This window comes from Denticeps clupeoides, unplaced genomic scaffold (genome assembly GCF_900700375.1).
Source record: "Denticeps clupeoides unplaced genomic scaffold, fDenClu1.1, whole genome shotgun sequence".
NCBI classification, from domain to species: domain Eukaryota; kingdom Metazoa; phylum Chordata; class Actinopteri; order Clupeiformes; family Denticipitidae; genus Denticeps; species Denticeps clupeoides.
This window is the reverse complement of record NW_021629704.1, coordinates 1-11957: the sequence shown is the minus strand read 5'-3', so window position 1 is coordinate 11957 and position 11957 is coordinate 1. Positions and strand designations below refer to the sequence as shown.

The 11957-nt window shown below is 41.5% G+C and overlaps 27 non-coding genes and 10 pseudogenes across 27 annotated transcripts; all 37 read left to right on the top strand.

Moving 5' to 3' along the window:
* Window positions 1–2316: 2316 nt before the first annotated feature.
* Window positions 2317–2435, top strand: LOC114772214 (5S ribosomal RNA). Its single transcript, XR_003743915.1, has one exon. It is a non-coding gene; the product is annotated as a 5S ribosomal RNA (ribosomal RNA).
* Window positions 2436–2579: 144 nt separating this feature from the next.
* Window positions 2580–2699, top strand: LOC114772202 (5S ribosomal RNA). Its single transcript, XR_003743904.1, has one exon. It is a non-coding gene; the product is annotated as a 5S ribosomal RNA (ribosomal RNA).
* Window positions 2700–2843: 144 nt separating this feature from the next.
* Window positions 2844–2962, top strand: LOC114772194 (5S ribosomal RNA). The gene has a single exon (XR_003743896.1). It is a non-coding gene; the product is annotated as a 5S ribosomal RNA (ribosomal RNA).
* Window positions 2963–3107: 145 nt separating this feature from the next.
* On the top strand, window positions 3108–3226 carry LOC114772197 (5S ribosomal RNA). The gene has a single exon (XR_003743899.1). It is a non-coding gene; the product is annotated as a 5S ribosomal RNA (ribosomal RNA).
* Window positions 3227–3369: 143 nt separating this feature from the next.
* On the top strand, window positions 3370–3488 carry LOC114772193 (5S ribosomal RNA). Its single transcript, XR_003743895.1, has one exon. It is a non-coding gene; the product is annotated as a 5S ribosomal RNA (ribosomal RNA).
* A 145-nt stretch (window positions 3489–3633) lies between these two features.
* On the top strand, window positions 3634–3753 carry LOC114772199 (5S ribosomal RNA). Its single transcript, XR_003743901.1, has one exon. It is a non-coding gene; the product is annotated as a 5S ribosomal RNA (ribosomal RNA).
* A 144-nt stretch (window positions 3754–3897) lies between these two features.
* LOC114772200 (5S ribosomal RNA) lies at window positions 3898–4016 on the top strand. The gene has a single exon (XR_003743902.1). It is a non-coding gene; the product is annotated as a 5S ribosomal RNA (ribosomal RNA).
* A 145-nt stretch (window positions 4017–4161) lies between these two features.
* LOC114772221 (uncharacterized) lies at window positions 4162–4280 on the top strand (annotated as a pseudogene).
* Window positions 4281–4425: 145 nt separating this feature from the next.
* On the top strand, window positions 4426–4544 carry LOC114772219 (uncharacterized; annotated as a pseudogene).
* Window positions 4545–4689: 145 nt separating this feature from the next.
* LOC114772192 (5S ribosomal RNA) lies at window positions 4690–4808 on the top strand. The gene has a single exon (XR_003743894.1). It is a non-coding gene; the product is annotated as a 5S ribosomal RNA (ribosomal RNA).
* A 148-nt stretch (window positions 4809–4956) lies between these two features.
* LOC114772212 (5S ribosomal RNA) lies at window positions 4957–5076 on the top strand. The gene has a single exon (XR_003743913.1). It is a non-coding gene; the product is annotated as a 5S ribosomal RNA (ribosomal RNA).
* Window positions 5077–5220: 144 nt separating this feature from the next.
* On the top strand, window positions 5221–5339 carry LOC114772205 (5S ribosomal RNA). Its single transcript, XR_003743906.1, has one exon. It is a non-coding gene; the product is annotated as a 5S ribosomal RNA (ribosomal RNA).
* A 144-nt stretch (window positions 5340–5483) lies between these two features.
* LOC114772191 (5S ribosomal RNA) lies at window positions 5484–5602 on the top strand. The gene has a single exon (XR_003743893.1). It is a non-coding gene; the product is annotated as a 5S ribosomal RNA (ribosomal RNA).
* Window positions 5603–5746: 144 nt separating this feature from the next.
* LOC114772210 (5S ribosomal RNA) lies at window positions 5747–5866 on the top strand. Its single transcript, XR_003743911.1, has one exon. It is a non-coding gene; the product is annotated as a 5S ribosomal RNA (ribosomal RNA).
* A 145-nt stretch (window positions 5867–6011) lies between these two features.
* Window positions 6012–6129, top strand: LOC114772209 (5S ribosomal RNA). The gene has a single exon (XR_003743910.1). It is a non-coding gene; the product is annotated as a 5S ribosomal RNA (ribosomal RNA).
* Window positions 6130–6273: 144 nt separating this feature from the next.
* LOC114772206 (5S ribosomal RNA) lies at window positions 6274–6391 on the top strand. Its single transcript, XR_003743907.1, has one exon. It is a non-coding gene; the product is annotated as a 5S ribosomal RNA (ribosomal RNA).
* Window positions 6392–6534: 143 nt separating this feature from the next.
* Window positions 6535–6655, top strand: LOC114772218 (uncharacterized; annotated as a pseudogene).
* A 145-nt stretch (window positions 6656–6800) lies between these two features.
* LOC114772229 (5S ribosomal RNA) lies at window positions 6801–6919 on the top strand. Its single transcript, XR_003743919.1, has one exon. It is a non-coding gene; the product is annotated as a 5S ribosomal RNA (ribosomal RNA).
* Window positions 6920–7064: 145 nt separating this feature from the next.
* LOC114772227 (uncharacterized) lies at window positions 7065–7184 on the top strand (annotated as a pseudogene).
* Window positions 7185–7323: 139 nt separating this feature from the next.
* LOC114772198 (5S ribosomal RNA) lies at window positions 7324–7442 on the top strand. The gene has a single exon (XR_003743900.1). It is a non-coding gene; the product is annotated as a 5S ribosomal RNA (ribosomal RNA).
* A 146-nt stretch (window positions 7443–7588) lies between these two features.
* LOC114772225 (5S ribosomal RNA) lies at window positions 7589–7707 on the top strand. Its single transcript, XR_003743917.1, has one exon. It is a non-coding gene; the product is annotated as a 5S ribosomal RNA (ribosomal RNA).
* Window positions 7708–7854: 147 nt separating this feature from the next.
* LOC114772208 (5S ribosomal RNA) lies at window positions 7855–7974 on the top strand. Its single transcript, XR_003743909.1, has one exon. It is a non-coding gene; the product is annotated as a 5S ribosomal RNA (ribosomal RNA).
* Window positions 7975–8119: 145 nt separating this feature from the next.
* LOC114772213 (5S ribosomal RNA) lies at window positions 8120–8238 on the top strand. The gene has a single exon (XR_003743914.1). It is a non-coding gene; the product is annotated as a 5S ribosomal RNA (ribosomal RNA).
* A 145-nt stretch (window positions 8239–8383) lies between these two features.
* On the top strand, window positions 8384–8503 carry LOC114772196 (5S ribosomal RNA). Its single transcript, XR_003743898.1, has one exon. It is a non-coding gene; the product is annotated as a 5S ribosomal RNA (ribosomal RNA).
* Window positions 8504–8649: 146 nt separating this feature from the next.
* Window positions 8650–8769, top strand: LOC114772211 (5S ribosomal RNA). The gene has a single exon (XR_003743912.1). It is a non-coding gene; the product is annotated as a 5S ribosomal RNA (ribosomal RNA).
* A 144-nt stretch (window positions 8770–8913) lies between these two features.
* LOC114772207 (5S ribosomal RNA) lies at window positions 8914–9033 on the top strand. Its single transcript, XR_003743908.1, has one exon. It is a non-coding gene; the product is annotated as a 5S ribosomal RNA (ribosomal RNA).
* A 144-nt stretch (window positions 9034–9177) lies between these two features.
* On the top strand, window positions 9178–9296 carry LOC114772201 (5S ribosomal RNA). Its single transcript, XR_003743903.1, has one exon. It is a non-coding gene; the product is annotated as a 5S ribosomal RNA (ribosomal RNA).
* A 144-nt stretch (window positions 9297–9440) lies between these two features.
* On the top strand, window positions 9441–9560 carry LOC114772216 (5S ribosomal RNA). The gene has a single exon (XR_003743916.1). It is a non-coding gene; the product is annotated as a 5S ribosomal RNA (ribosomal RNA).
* A 145-nt stretch (window positions 9561–9705) lies between these two features.
* LOC114772195 (5S ribosomal RNA) lies at window positions 9706–9824 on the top strand. The gene has a single exon (XR_003743897.1). It is a non-coding gene; the product is annotated as a 5S ribosomal RNA (ribosomal RNA).
* Window positions 9825–9968: 144 nt separating this feature from the next.
* On the top strand, window positions 9969–10089 carry LOC114772226 (uncharacterized; annotated as a pseudogene).
* Window positions 10090–10235: 146 nt separating this feature from the next.
* Window positions 10236–10355, top strand: LOC114772220 (uncharacterized; annotated as a pseudogene).
* Window positions 10356–10502: 147 nt separating this feature from the next.
* On the top strand, window positions 10503–10626 carry LOC114772223 (uncharacterized; annotated as a pseudogene).
* Window positions 10627–10771: 145 nt separating this feature from the next.
* LOC114772203 (5S ribosomal RNA) lies at window positions 10772–10889 on the top strand. The gene has a single exon (XR_003743905.1). It is a non-coding gene; the product is annotated as a 5S ribosomal RNA (ribosomal RNA).
* Window positions 10890–11031: 142 nt separating this feature from the next.
* On the top strand, window positions 11032–11149 carry LOC114772217 (uncharacterized; annotated as a pseudogene).
* A 145-nt stretch (window positions 11150–11294) lies between these two features.
* On the top strand, window positions 11295–11414 carry LOC114772224 (uncharacterized; annotated as a pseudogene).
* Window positions 11415–11559: 145 nt separating this feature from the next.
* On the top strand, window positions 11560–11678 carry LOC114772190 (5S ribosomal RNA). Its single transcript, XR_003743892.1, has one exon. It is a non-coding gene; the product is annotated as a 5S ribosomal RNA (ribosomal RNA).
* Window positions 11679–11822: 144 nt separating this feature from the next.
* Window positions 11823–11942, top strand: LOC114772222 (uncharacterized; annotated as a pseudogene).
* The last annotated feature ends 15 nt before the right edge of the window (window positions 11943–11957 follow it).

The window sequence follows — 11957 nt, the reverse complement described above, 5'->3', positions numbered from 1 at the left end:
TTCGAATCGCCTCCATGTCTCCCTTAAACTTTTCTATATCCTCTTTACAAGGAGTCACGCCTTCTACCACCTTTTTTTTTTTTTTTTTTTTCGTCCAGGTCTGATATACTAGGATGGTACGAGACTGCTCATCGTCACTTGGATTAGGGTTGGCCACTTCTATAAGGGGATATTGATCCCCCTCTTGTAAATTTTGCATTTTGTGGGGACTGTCCCAAACCTTGCCCAAGGTTTTAGACCAGGGTCTTACTTCCCCTCGAGATCGAGTATGCGGTGTTGGGGAGTAGGCGCCAGGATTATAAGCAGGGGGGTTTTCTTCTTCAAATTTAGGTATCTCAGGATACAGTAAGTTCGTAGGAGCTGGTGGTAATGTGAGAGGCTGTGGCGTTGATTCCATCGCCCCCTCCCCTTCTGCTCCTCTCTCCTGAGCTGCGCTCACCCCTCCCCTACGGCTCCCTCTGGTTACAGACTCGTCGTCCTCCTTACGATGAAACAGGACGGCGCCTTCAGTTTTTTTAACAATGGGTACCTCCTCCCCCTCGCTCTTCGCTCTTGCTGTAGCTTCCCTGGCCTGTCTATCCCTTCTCTCTCCTTCTTCTCGTTTCCCCGCTATCTTTATCCATTGCATTAACTCGTCAACACCTTCTTTCTTCATCTCTTTTTCTTTATTTTTACATTTTAACTTAATGGCCCCCTGTAACTCTATCACGCTTCTTACCCTTAATTGCCCTTCGAACTCGTACTTTACTATCCATTTATTTAATGGTTCAACGTAGGCTTTGTTAATTGGTTCAACGTATTTCCAATCTTTACATTTTAAGAACTCTTTTGGTTCTGGTTTGCTGGATCCTTTACCCATTTTGACTTAAATTTAGACCAGTGGTTTTGTGTACCTAGGGTATCCTAAGACACTGGTGTTCAGATCACAGGACAGTGTTAAAATACCTCTCGTGGTGTATTCAACTTCTACCTCAAATGTTTTGGGGTGTGAATACCTTGCGTAACGCTTCCACAAGAGTCACTGTTCAATTTCCTGTGAATTTTACATGGAGTGTCGGTCTAGCGACTTTCACTCCCTTTCATCCACACAAGCACTCCGCATGCGCGCTCTCATACACCTGTATGAGTTTTACACAACTTTTTTTTTTTTTTTTTTTTTTTTTTTTTCTTATTGAACGTTCCTTTTACCAGGGCAGAGGGGTCCGTTTCCCCGCGGATTTTAACCCTTTATGGGAGGAGTCCGCCCTCCCCGCAGAATTTAACTGCTACCTAGCAGAGGAGTCTGCACCTCCCCACGGAACTTAACTGCCACCTGTCACCTGCCAGAGTCTAGAATACCCAGGGTTTGTTTAAGTAACCTCTTGTTACTTCAGTTACCTCTTGTAACTTCTTTTTATGTAACCTCTTGTTACCATACCATTCATACCTTTTGAATAAAAGTCAACTTACCCCGTGTCTCTTCTCCTGGAATTCCTTCAACCCTCCGGAGCCCAGCAGGCGGTCGGCCCTCCAGTCCCCAAAGGGGTATTCTACTGACCCTTGGGGGTCAGCCTCGGCCGAGGTTTCTTTGCTGGCGTCCACCGTCCCGGCCACTGGGATCCGGGGGTCTCTTGGAATCCGGCTCGAAGGACCAATTAAATGTCAGAGTTAAACCTTGTTCTAACACTTATTAAATAACTGGAGAAGGAAGACACGAAGCAGGTCGAGTTCGTTTACTTGCAAGGAGAGCTATCAGAAACACACCCACAGGTTGCCTCCAACAGCTCTGTGGTTTCTGACGTGCCTCCTCTTTTTATTCAATACTGGGTGGTACATTCAGACGTCAGATGGGTTTGTCCCGAACATAGAAATTCGTAAAACTTCACTGTTGTTTATCTCATGATTGGTGGTCTCCTTCTTTTTCCATCTGCAAGTTCTCCGTTCGCTGTTTTCCCAGATCCCTCCAGGTCTCGGTCACCTCGCCCCGGCGACTTTGTGTTGCAACACTTCTCTTGTTCCTCGGTTTCTCTTCCAAGCAGCTAATGATTAATGCTGATGTCTTTTAGATGTTAACATTACAAATGCAGATGTTGGCTAATGTTTACTATAGCTGGTGTTTTCCAGCGGTTAACATTCCAAATACAGATGTAATACAAAAAGGGTGATTGCATGATAACTTATATACTTTTTCCAACACTGTTGAAAAACTTTTTAAAATGAAGTTTTTTTGCAATCGCTTTGTTAGTTTTTATCTAAAGTAAGTTAAGAGGTATTTTCACTCTGTGATATGTTTTCAAGCCTAGGTTGTTTAAAGTCCAAGATTTTCAAGCAGAGATTGCTTACGGCCATACCAGCCCAAGAACGCCCGGACTCGTCTGATCTCCGAAGCTAAGAAGGCTTGGGCCTGGTTAGTACTTGGATGGGAGACCTCCTGGGAGTACCAGGTGCTGTAAGCTCTAACTGTTGAAAAACTTTTTAAAATGAAGTTTTTTTGCATCGCTTTGTTAGTTTTTATCTAAAGTAAGTTAAGAGGTATTTTCACTCTGTGATATGTTTTCAAGCCTAGGTTGTTTAAAGTCCAAGATTTTCAAGCAGAGATTGCTTACGGCCATACCAGCCAAAGAACGCCCGGTCTCGTCTGATCTCGGAAGCTAAGGAAGGCTTGGGCCTGGTTAGTACTTGGATGGGAGACCTCCTGGGAATACCAGGTGCTGTAAGCTTTAACTGTTGAAAAACCTTTTAAAATGAAGTTTTTTTGCATCGCTTTGTTAGTTTTTATCTAAAGTAAGTTAAGAGGTATTTTCACTCTGTGATATGTTTTCAAGCCTAGGTTGTTTAAAGTCCAAGATTTTCAAGCAGAGATTGCTTACGGCCATACCAGCCCAAGAACGCCCGGTCTCGTCTGATCTCGGAAGCTAAGAAGGCTTGGGCCTGGTTAGTACTTGGATGGGAGACCTCCTGGGAATACCAGGTGCTGTAAGCTTTAACTGTTGAAAAAACTTTTTAAAATGAAGTTTTTTTGCATCGCTTTGTTAGTTTTTATCTAAAGTAAGTTAAGAGGTATTTTCACTCTGTGATATGTTTTCAAGCCTAGGTTGTTTAAAGTCCAAGATTTTCAAGCAGAGATTGCTTACGGCCATACCAGCCCAAGAACGCCCGGTCTCGTCTGATCTCGGAAGCTAAGAAGGCTTGGTCCTGGTTAGTACTTGGATGGGAGACCTCCTGGGAATACCAGGTGCTGTAAGCTTTAACTGTTGAAAAACTTTTTAAAATGAAGTTTTTTGCATCGCTTTGTTAGTTTTTATCTAAAGTAAGTTAAGAGGTATTTTCACTCTGTGATATGTTTTCAAGCCTAGGTTGTTTAAAGTCCAAGATTTTCAAGCAGAGATTGCTTACGGCCATACCAGCCCAAGAACGCCCGGTCTCGTCTGATCTCGGAAGCTAAGAAGGCTTGGGCCTGGTTAGTACTTGGATGGGAGACCTCCTGGGAATACCAGGTGCTGTAAGCTTTAACTGTTGAAAAACTTTTTAAAATGAAGTTTTTTTGCATCGCTTTGTTAGTTTTTATCTAAAGTAAGTTAAGAGGTATTTTCACTCTGTGATATGTTTTCAAAGCCTAGGTTGTTTAAAGTCCAAGATTTTCAAGCAGAGATTGCTTACGGCCATACCAGCCCAAGAACGCCCGGTCCTCGTCTGATCTCGGAAGCTAAGAAGGCTTGGGCCTGGTTAGTACTTGGATGGGAGACCTCCTGGGAATACCAGGTGCTGTAAGCTTTAACTGTTGAAAAACTTTTTAAAATGAAGTTTTTTTGCATCGCTTTGTTAGTTTTTATCTAAAGTAAGTTAAGAGGTATTTTCACTCTGTAATATGTTTTCAAGCCTAGGTTGTTTAAAGTCCAAGATTTTCAAGCAGAGATTGCTTATGGTCATACCAGCCCAAGAACGCCCGGTCTCGTCTGATCTCGGAAGCTAAGAAGGCTTGGGCCTGGTTAGTACTTGGATGGTAGACCTCCTGGGAATACCAGGTGCTGTAAGCTTTAACTGTTGAAAAACTTTTTAAAATGAAGTTTTTTTTGCATCGCTTTGTTAGTTTTTATCTAAAGTAAGTTAAGAGGTTTTTTCGTTCTGTGATATGTTTTCAAGCCTAGGTTGTTTAAAGTCCAAGATTTTCAAGCAGAGATTGCTTACGGCCATACCAGCCCAAGAACGCCCGGTCTCGTCTGATCTCGGAAGCTAAGAAGGCTTGGGACTGGTTAGTACTTGGATGCGAGACCTCCTGGAAAAACCAGGTGCTGTAAGCTTTAACTGTTGAAAAACTTTTTAAAATGAAGTTTTTTTGCATCGCTTTGTTAGTTTTTTATCTAAAGTAAGTTAAGAGGTATTTTCACTCTGTGATATGTTTTCAAGCCTAGGTTGTTTAAAGTCCAAGATTTTCAAGCAGAGATTGCTTACGGCCATACCAGCCCAAGAACGCCCGGACTCGTCTGATCTCCGAAGCTATGAAGGCTTGGGCCTGGTTAGTACTTGGATGGGAGACCTCCTGGGAGTACCAGGTGCTGTAAGCTTTAACTGTTGAAAAACTTTTTAAAATGAAGTTTTTTTGCATCGCCTTTGTTAGTTTTTATCTAAAGTAAGTTAAGAGGTATTTTCACTCTGTGATATGTTTTCAAGCCTAGGTTGTTTAAAGTCCAAGATTTTCAAGCAGAGATTGCTTACGGCCATACCAGCCCAAGAACGCCCGGTCTCGTCTGATCTCGGAAGCTAAGAAGGCTTGGGCCTGGTTAGTACTTGGATGGGAGACCTCCTGGGAATACCAGGTGCTGTAAGCTTTAACTGTTGAAAAACTTTTTAAAATGAAGTTTTTTTTGCATCGCTTTGTTAGTTTTTATCTAAAGTAAAGTTAAGAGGTATTTTCACTCTGTGAATATGTTTTCAAAGCCTAGGTTGTTTAAAGTCCAAGATTTTCAAGCAGAGATTGCTTACGGCCATACCAGCCCAAAGAACGCCCAGTCTCGTCTGATCTCGGAAGCTAAGAAGGCTTGGGCCTGGTTAGTACTTGGATGGGAGACCTCCTGGGAATACCAGGTGCTGTAAGCTTTAACTGTTGAAAAACTTTTTAAAATGAAGTTTTTTTGCATCGCTTTGTTAGTTTTTATCTAAAGTAAGTTAAGAGGTATTTTCACTCTGTGATATGTTTTCAAGCCTAGGTTGTTTAAAGTCCAAGATTTTCAAGCAGAGATTGCTTACGGCCATACCAGCCCAAGAACGCCCTGTCTCGTCTGATCTCGGAAGCTAAGAAGGCTTGGGCCTGGTTAGTACTTGGATGGGAGACCTCCTGGGAATACCAGGTGCTGTAAGCTTTAACTGTTGAAAAACTTTTTAAAATGAAGTTTTTTTGCATCGCTTTGTTAGTTTTTATCTAAAGTAAATTAAGAGGTATTTTCACTCTGTGATATGTTTTTAAAGCCTAGGTTGTTTAAAGTCCAAGATTTCAAGCAGAGATTGCTTACGGCCATACCAGCCCAAGAACGCCCGGTCTCGTCTGATCTCGGAAGCTAAGAAGGCTTGGGCCTGGTTAGTACTTGGATGGGAGACCTCCTGGGAATACCAGGTGCTGTAAGCTTTAACTGTTGAAAAACTTTTTAAAATGAAGTTTTTTTGCATCGCTTTGTTAGTTTTTATCTAAAGTAAGTTAAGAGGTATTTTCACTCTGTGATATGTTTTCAAGCCTAGGTTGTTTAAAGTCCAAGATTTTCAAGCAGAGATTGCTTACGGCCATACCAGCCCAAGAACGCCCGGTCTCGTCTGATCTCGGAAGCTGAAGAAGGCTTGGGCCTGGTTAGTACTTGGATGGGAGACCTCCTGGGAATACCAGGTGCTGTAAGCTTTAACTGTTGAAAAACCTTTTTAAAATGAAGTTTTTTTGCATCGCTTTGTTAGTTTTTATCTAAAGTAAGTTAAGAGGTATTTTCACTCTGTGATATGTTTTCAAGCCTAGGTTGTTTAAAGTCCAAGATTTTCAAGCAGAGATTGCTTACGGCCATACCAGCCCAAGAACGCCCGGTCTCGTCTGATCTCGGAAGCTAAGAAGGCTTGGGCCTGGTTAGTACTTGGATGGGAGACCTCCTGGAATACCAGGTGCTGTAAGCTTTAACTGTTGAAAAACTTTTTAAAATGAAGTTTTTTTGCATCGCTTTGTTAGTTTTTATCTAAAGTAAGTTAAGAGGTATTTTCACTTCTGTGATATGTTTCAAGCCTAGGTTGTTTAAAGTCCAAGATTTTCAAGCAGAGATTGCTTACGGCCATACCAGCCCAAGAACGCCCGGTCTCGTCTGATCTCGGAAGCTAAGAAGGCTTGGGCCTGGTTAGTACTTGGATGGAGACCTCCTGGGAATACCAGGTGCTGTAAGCTTTAACTGTTGAAAAACTTTTAAAATGAAGTTTTTTTGCATCGCTTTGTTAGTTTTTATCTAAAGTAAGTTAAGAGGTATTTTCACTCTGTGATATGTTTTCAAGCCTAGGTTGTTTAAAGTCCAAGATTTTCAAGCAGAGATTGCTTACGGCCATACCAGCCCAAGAACGCCCGGTACTCGTCTGATCTCCGGAAGCTAAGAAGGCTTGGGCCTGGTTAGTACTTGGATGGGAGACCTCCTGGGAATACCAGGTGCTGTAAGCTTTAACTGTTGAAAAACTTTTTAAAATGAATTTTTTTGCATCGCTTTGTTAGTTTTTATCTAAAGTAAGTTAAGAGGTATTTTCACTCTGTGATATGTTTTTTAAAGCCTAGGTTGTTTAAAGTCCAAGATTTTCAAGCAGAGATTGCTTACGGCCATACCAGCCCAAGAACGCCCGGTCTCGTCTGATCTCGGAAGCTAAGAAGGCTTGGGCCTGGTTAGTACTTGGATGGGAGACCTCCTGGGAATACCAGGTGCTGTAAGCTTTAACTGTTGAAAAACCTTTTTAAAATGCAAGTTTTTTTGCATCGCTTTGTTAGTTTTTTTTCTAAAGTAAGTTAAGAGGTATGTGATATGTAATATGTTTTCAAGCCTAGGTTGTTTAAAGTCCAAGATTTTCAAGCAGAGATTGCTTACGGCCATACCAGCCCAAGAACGCCCTGTCTCGTCTGATCTCGGAAGCTAAGAAGGCTTGGGCCCTTGTTAGTACTTGGATGGGAGACCTCCTGGGAATACCAGGTGCTGTAGCTTTAACTGTTGAAAAACTTTTTAAAATGAAGTTTTTTTGCATCGCTTTGTTAGTTTTTATCTAAAGTAAGAGGTATTTTCACTCTGTGATATGTTTTCAAGCCTAGGTTGTTTAAAGTCCAAGATTTTCAAGCAGAGATTGCCTTACGGCCATACCAGCCCAAGAACGCCCGGTCTCGTCTGATCTCGGAAGCTAAGAAGGCTTGGGCCTGGTTAGTACTTGGATGGGAGACCTCCTGGGAATACCAGGTGCTGTAAGCTTTAACTGTTGAAAAAACTTTTTAAAATGAAGTTTTTTTGCATCGCTTTGTTAGTTTTTATCTAAAGTAAAGTTAAGAGGTATTTTCACTCTGTGATATGTTTTCAAGCCTAGGTTGTTTAAAGTCCAAGATTTTCAAGCAGAGATTGCTTACGGCCATACCAGCCCAAGAACGCCCGGTCTCGTCTGATCTCGGAAGCTAAGAAGGCTTGGGCCTGGTTAGTACTTGGATGGGAGACCTCCTGGGAATACCAGGTGCTGTAAGCTTTAACTGTTGAAAAACTTTTTAAAAATGAAGTTTTTTTGCATCGCTTTGTTAGTTTTTATCTAAAGTAAGATTTAGAGGTATTTTCACTCTGTGATATGTTTTCAAAGCCTAGGTTGTTTAAAGTCCAAGATTTTCAAGCAGAGATTGCTTACGGCCATACCAGCCCAAAAAACGCCCAGTCTCGTCTGATCTCGGAAGCTAAGAAGGCTTGGGCCTGGTTAGTACTTGGATGGGAGACCTCCTGGGAATACCAGGTGCTGTAAGCTTTAAACTGTTGAAAAACTTTTTAAAATGAAGTTTTTTTGCATCGCTTTGTTAGTTTTTATCTAAAGTAAGTTAAGAGGTATTTTCACTCTGTGATATGTTTTCAAGCCTTAGTTGTTTAAAGTCCAAGATTTTCAAGCAGAGATTGCTTACGGCCATACCAGCCCAAGAACGCCCGGTCTCGTCTGATCTCGGAAGCTAAGAAGGCTTGGGCCTGGTTAGTACTTGGATGGGAGACCTCCTGGGAATACCAGGTGCTGTAAGCTTTAACTGTTGAAAAACTTTTTAAAATGAAGTTTTTTTGCATCGCTTTGTTAGTTTTTATCTAAAGTAAGTTAAGAGGTATTTTCACTCTGTGATATGTTTTCAAGCCTTAGGTTGTTTAAAGTCCAAGATTTTCAAGCAGAGATTGCTTACGGCCATACCAGCCCCAAGAACGCCCGGTCTCGTCTGATCTCGGAAGCTAAGAAGGCTTGGGCCTGGTTAGTACTTGGATGGGAGACCTCCTGGGAATACCAGGTGCTGTAAGCTTTAACTGTTTAAAAACTTTTTAAAAATGAAGTTTTTTTGCATCGCTTTGTTAGTTTTTATCTAAAGTAAGTTAAGAGGTTTTTTTCACTCTGTGATATGTTTTCAAACCTAGGTTGTTTAAAGTCCAAGATTTTCAAGCAGAGATTGCTTACGGCCATACCAGCCCCAAGAACACCCGGTCTCGTCTGATCTCGGAAGCTGAGAAGGCTTGGGCCTGGTTAGTACTTGGATGGGAGACCTCCTGGGAATATCAGGTGCTGTAAGCTTTAACTGTTAAAAAACCTTTTAAAATGAAGTTTTTTTGAATCGCTTTGTTAGTTTTTATCTAAAGTAAGTTAAGAGGTATTTTCACTCTGTGATATGTTTTCAAGCCTAGGTTGTTTAAAGTCCAAGATTTTCAAGCAGAGATTGCTTATGGTCATACCAGCCCAAGAACGCCCGGTCTCGTCTGATCTCGGAAGCTAAGAAGGCTTGGGCCTGGTTAGTACTTGGATGGGAGACCTCCTGGGAATAACCAGGTGCTGTAAGCTTTAACTGTTGAAAAACTTTTTAAAATGAAGTTTTTTTGCATCGCTTTGTTAGTTTTTATCTAAAGTAAGTTAAGAGGTATTTTCACTCTGTGATATGTTTTCAAGCCTAGGTTGTTTAAAGTCCAAGATTTTCAAGCAGAGATTGCTTACGGCCATACCAGCCCAAGAACGCCCGGTCTCGTCTGATCTCGGAAGCTAAGAAGGCTTGGGCCTGGTTAGTACTTGGATGGGAGACCTCCTGGGAATACCAGGTGCTGTAAGCTTTAACTGTTGAAAAACTTTTTAAAATGAAGTTTTTTTGCATCGCTTTGTTAGTTTTATCTAAAGTAAGTTAAGAGGTTATTTTCACTCTGTGATATGTTTTCAAGCCTAGGTTGTTTAAAGTCCAAGATTTTCAAGCAGAGATTGCTTACGGCCATACCAGCCCAAGAACGCCCGGACTCGTCTGATCTCCGGAAGCTAAGAAGGCTTGGGCCTGGTTAGTACTTGGATGGGAGACCTCCTGGGAGTACCAGGTGCTGTAAGCTTTAACTGTTGAAAAACTTTTTAAAATGAAGTTTTTTTGCATCGCTTTGTTAGGTTTTTATCTAAAGTAAGTTAAGAGGTATTTTCACTCTGTGATATGTTTTCAAGCCTAGGTTGTTTAAAGTCCAAGATTTTCAAGCAGAGATTGCTTACGGCCATACCAGCCCAAGAACGCCCGTTCTCGTCTGATCTCGGAAGCTAAGGAGGCTTGGGCCTGGTTAGTACTTGGATGGGAGACCTCCTGGGAATACCAGGTGCTGTAAGCTTTAACTGTTGAAAAACCTTTTAAAATCAAGTTTTTTTTGCATCGTTTGTTAGTTTTTATCTAAAGTAAGTTAAGAGGTATTTTCACTCTGTGAATATGTTTCAAGCCTAGGTTGTTTAAAGTCCAAGATTTTCAAGCAGAGATTGCTTACGGCCATACCAGCCCAAGAACGCCCTGTCTCGTCTGATTCTCGGAAGCTAAGAAGGCTTGGGCCTGGTTAGTACTTGGATGGGAGACCATCCTGGGAATACCAGGTGCTGTAATGCTTTAACTGTTTGAAAAACTTTTTAAAATGAAGTTTTTTTGCATCGCTTTGTTAGTTTTTATCTAAAGTAAGTTAAGAGGTATTTTCACTCTGTGATATGTTTTCAAGCCTAGGTTGTTTAAAGTCCAAGATTTTCAAGCAGAGATTGCTTACGGCCATACCAGCCCAAGAACGCCCTGGTCTCGTCTGATCTCGGAAGCTAAGAAGGCTTGGGCCTGGTTAGTACTTGGATGGGAGACCTCCTGGGAATACCAGGTGCTGTATAGCTTTAACTGTTGAAAAACTTTTTTAAAATGAAGTTTTTTTTGCATTCGCTTTGTTAGTTTTTATCTAAAGTAAATTAAGAGGTATTTTCACTCTGTGATATGTTTTCAACCTAGGTTGTTTAAAGTCCAAGATTTTCAAGCAGAGATTGCTTACGGCCATACCAAGCCCAAGAACGCCCCAGGTCTCGTCCTGATCTCGGAAGCTAAGAAGGCTTGGGCCTGGTGTAGTACTTGGATGGGAGACCTCCTGGGAATACCAGGTGCTGTAAGCTTTAAACTGTTGAAAAACTTTTAAAATAAAGTTTTTTGGCATCGCTTTGTTAGTTTTTATCTAAAGTAAGTTAAGAGGTATTTTCACTCTGTGATATAGTTTTCAAACCTAGGTTGTTTAAAGTCCAAGATTTTCAAGCAGAGATTGCTTACGGCCATACCAGCCCAAGAACGCCCAGTCTCGTCTGATCTCGGAAGCTAAGAAGGCTTGGGCCTGGTTAGTACTTGGATGGGAGACCTCCTGGGAAACCAGGTGCTGTAAGCTTTAACTGTTGAAAAACTTTTAAAATGAAGTTTTTTGCATCGCTTTGTTTAGTTTTTATCTAAAGTAAGTTAGAGGTATTTTCACTCTGTGATATGTTTTCAAGCCTATGGTTGTTTAAAGTCCAAGATTTCAAGCAGACATTGCTTACGGCCATACCAGCCCAAGAACGCCCGGTCTCGTCTGATCTCGGAAGCTAAGAAGGCTTGGGCCTGGTTACTACTTGGATGGAGACCTCCTGGGAATACCAGGTGCTGTAAGCTTTAACTGTTGAAAAACTTTTTAAAATGAAGTTTTTTTCATCGCTTTGTTAGTTTTATCTAAAGTAAAATTAAAGGTATTTCATTCACTCTGTGATATGTTTTCAAACCTAGGTTGTTTTAAAGTCCAAGATTTTCAGCAGAGATTGCTTACGGCCATACCAGCCCAAGAACGCCCGTCTCGTCTGATCTCGGAAGCTAAGAAGGCTTGGGGCTGGGTTAGATACTTGGATGGGAGACCTCCTGGGAATACCAGGTGCTGTAAGCTTTAAACTGTTGAAAAAACTTTTTAAAATGAAGTTTTTTTTAATCGCTTTGTTAGTTTTTATGTAAAGTAAGTTAAGAGGTATTTTTACTCTGTGATGTTTTCAAGCCTAGGTTGTTTAAAGTCCAAATATTTTCAAGCAGATATTGCTTACGGCCATACCAGCCCAAGAACGCCCGGTCTCGTCTGATCTCGGAAGCTAAGAAGGCTTGGGCCTGGTTAGTACTTGGATGGGAGACCTCCTGGGAATACCAGGTGCTGTAAGCTTTAACTGTTGAAAAACTTTTAAAAATGAAGTTTTTTTTGCTTCGCTTTGTTAGTTTTTATCTAAAGTAACGTTAAGAGGTATTTTCACTCTGTGATATATTTCAAGCTAGGTTGTTTAAAGTCCAAGAGTTTCAAGCAGAGATTGCTTACGGCCATACCAGCCCAAGAACACCCGGTCTCGTCTGATCTCGGAAGCTGAGAAGGCTTGGGCCTGGTTAGTACTTGGATGGGAGACCTCCTGGTGATTATCAGGTGCTGTAAGCTTTAAACTGTTGAAAA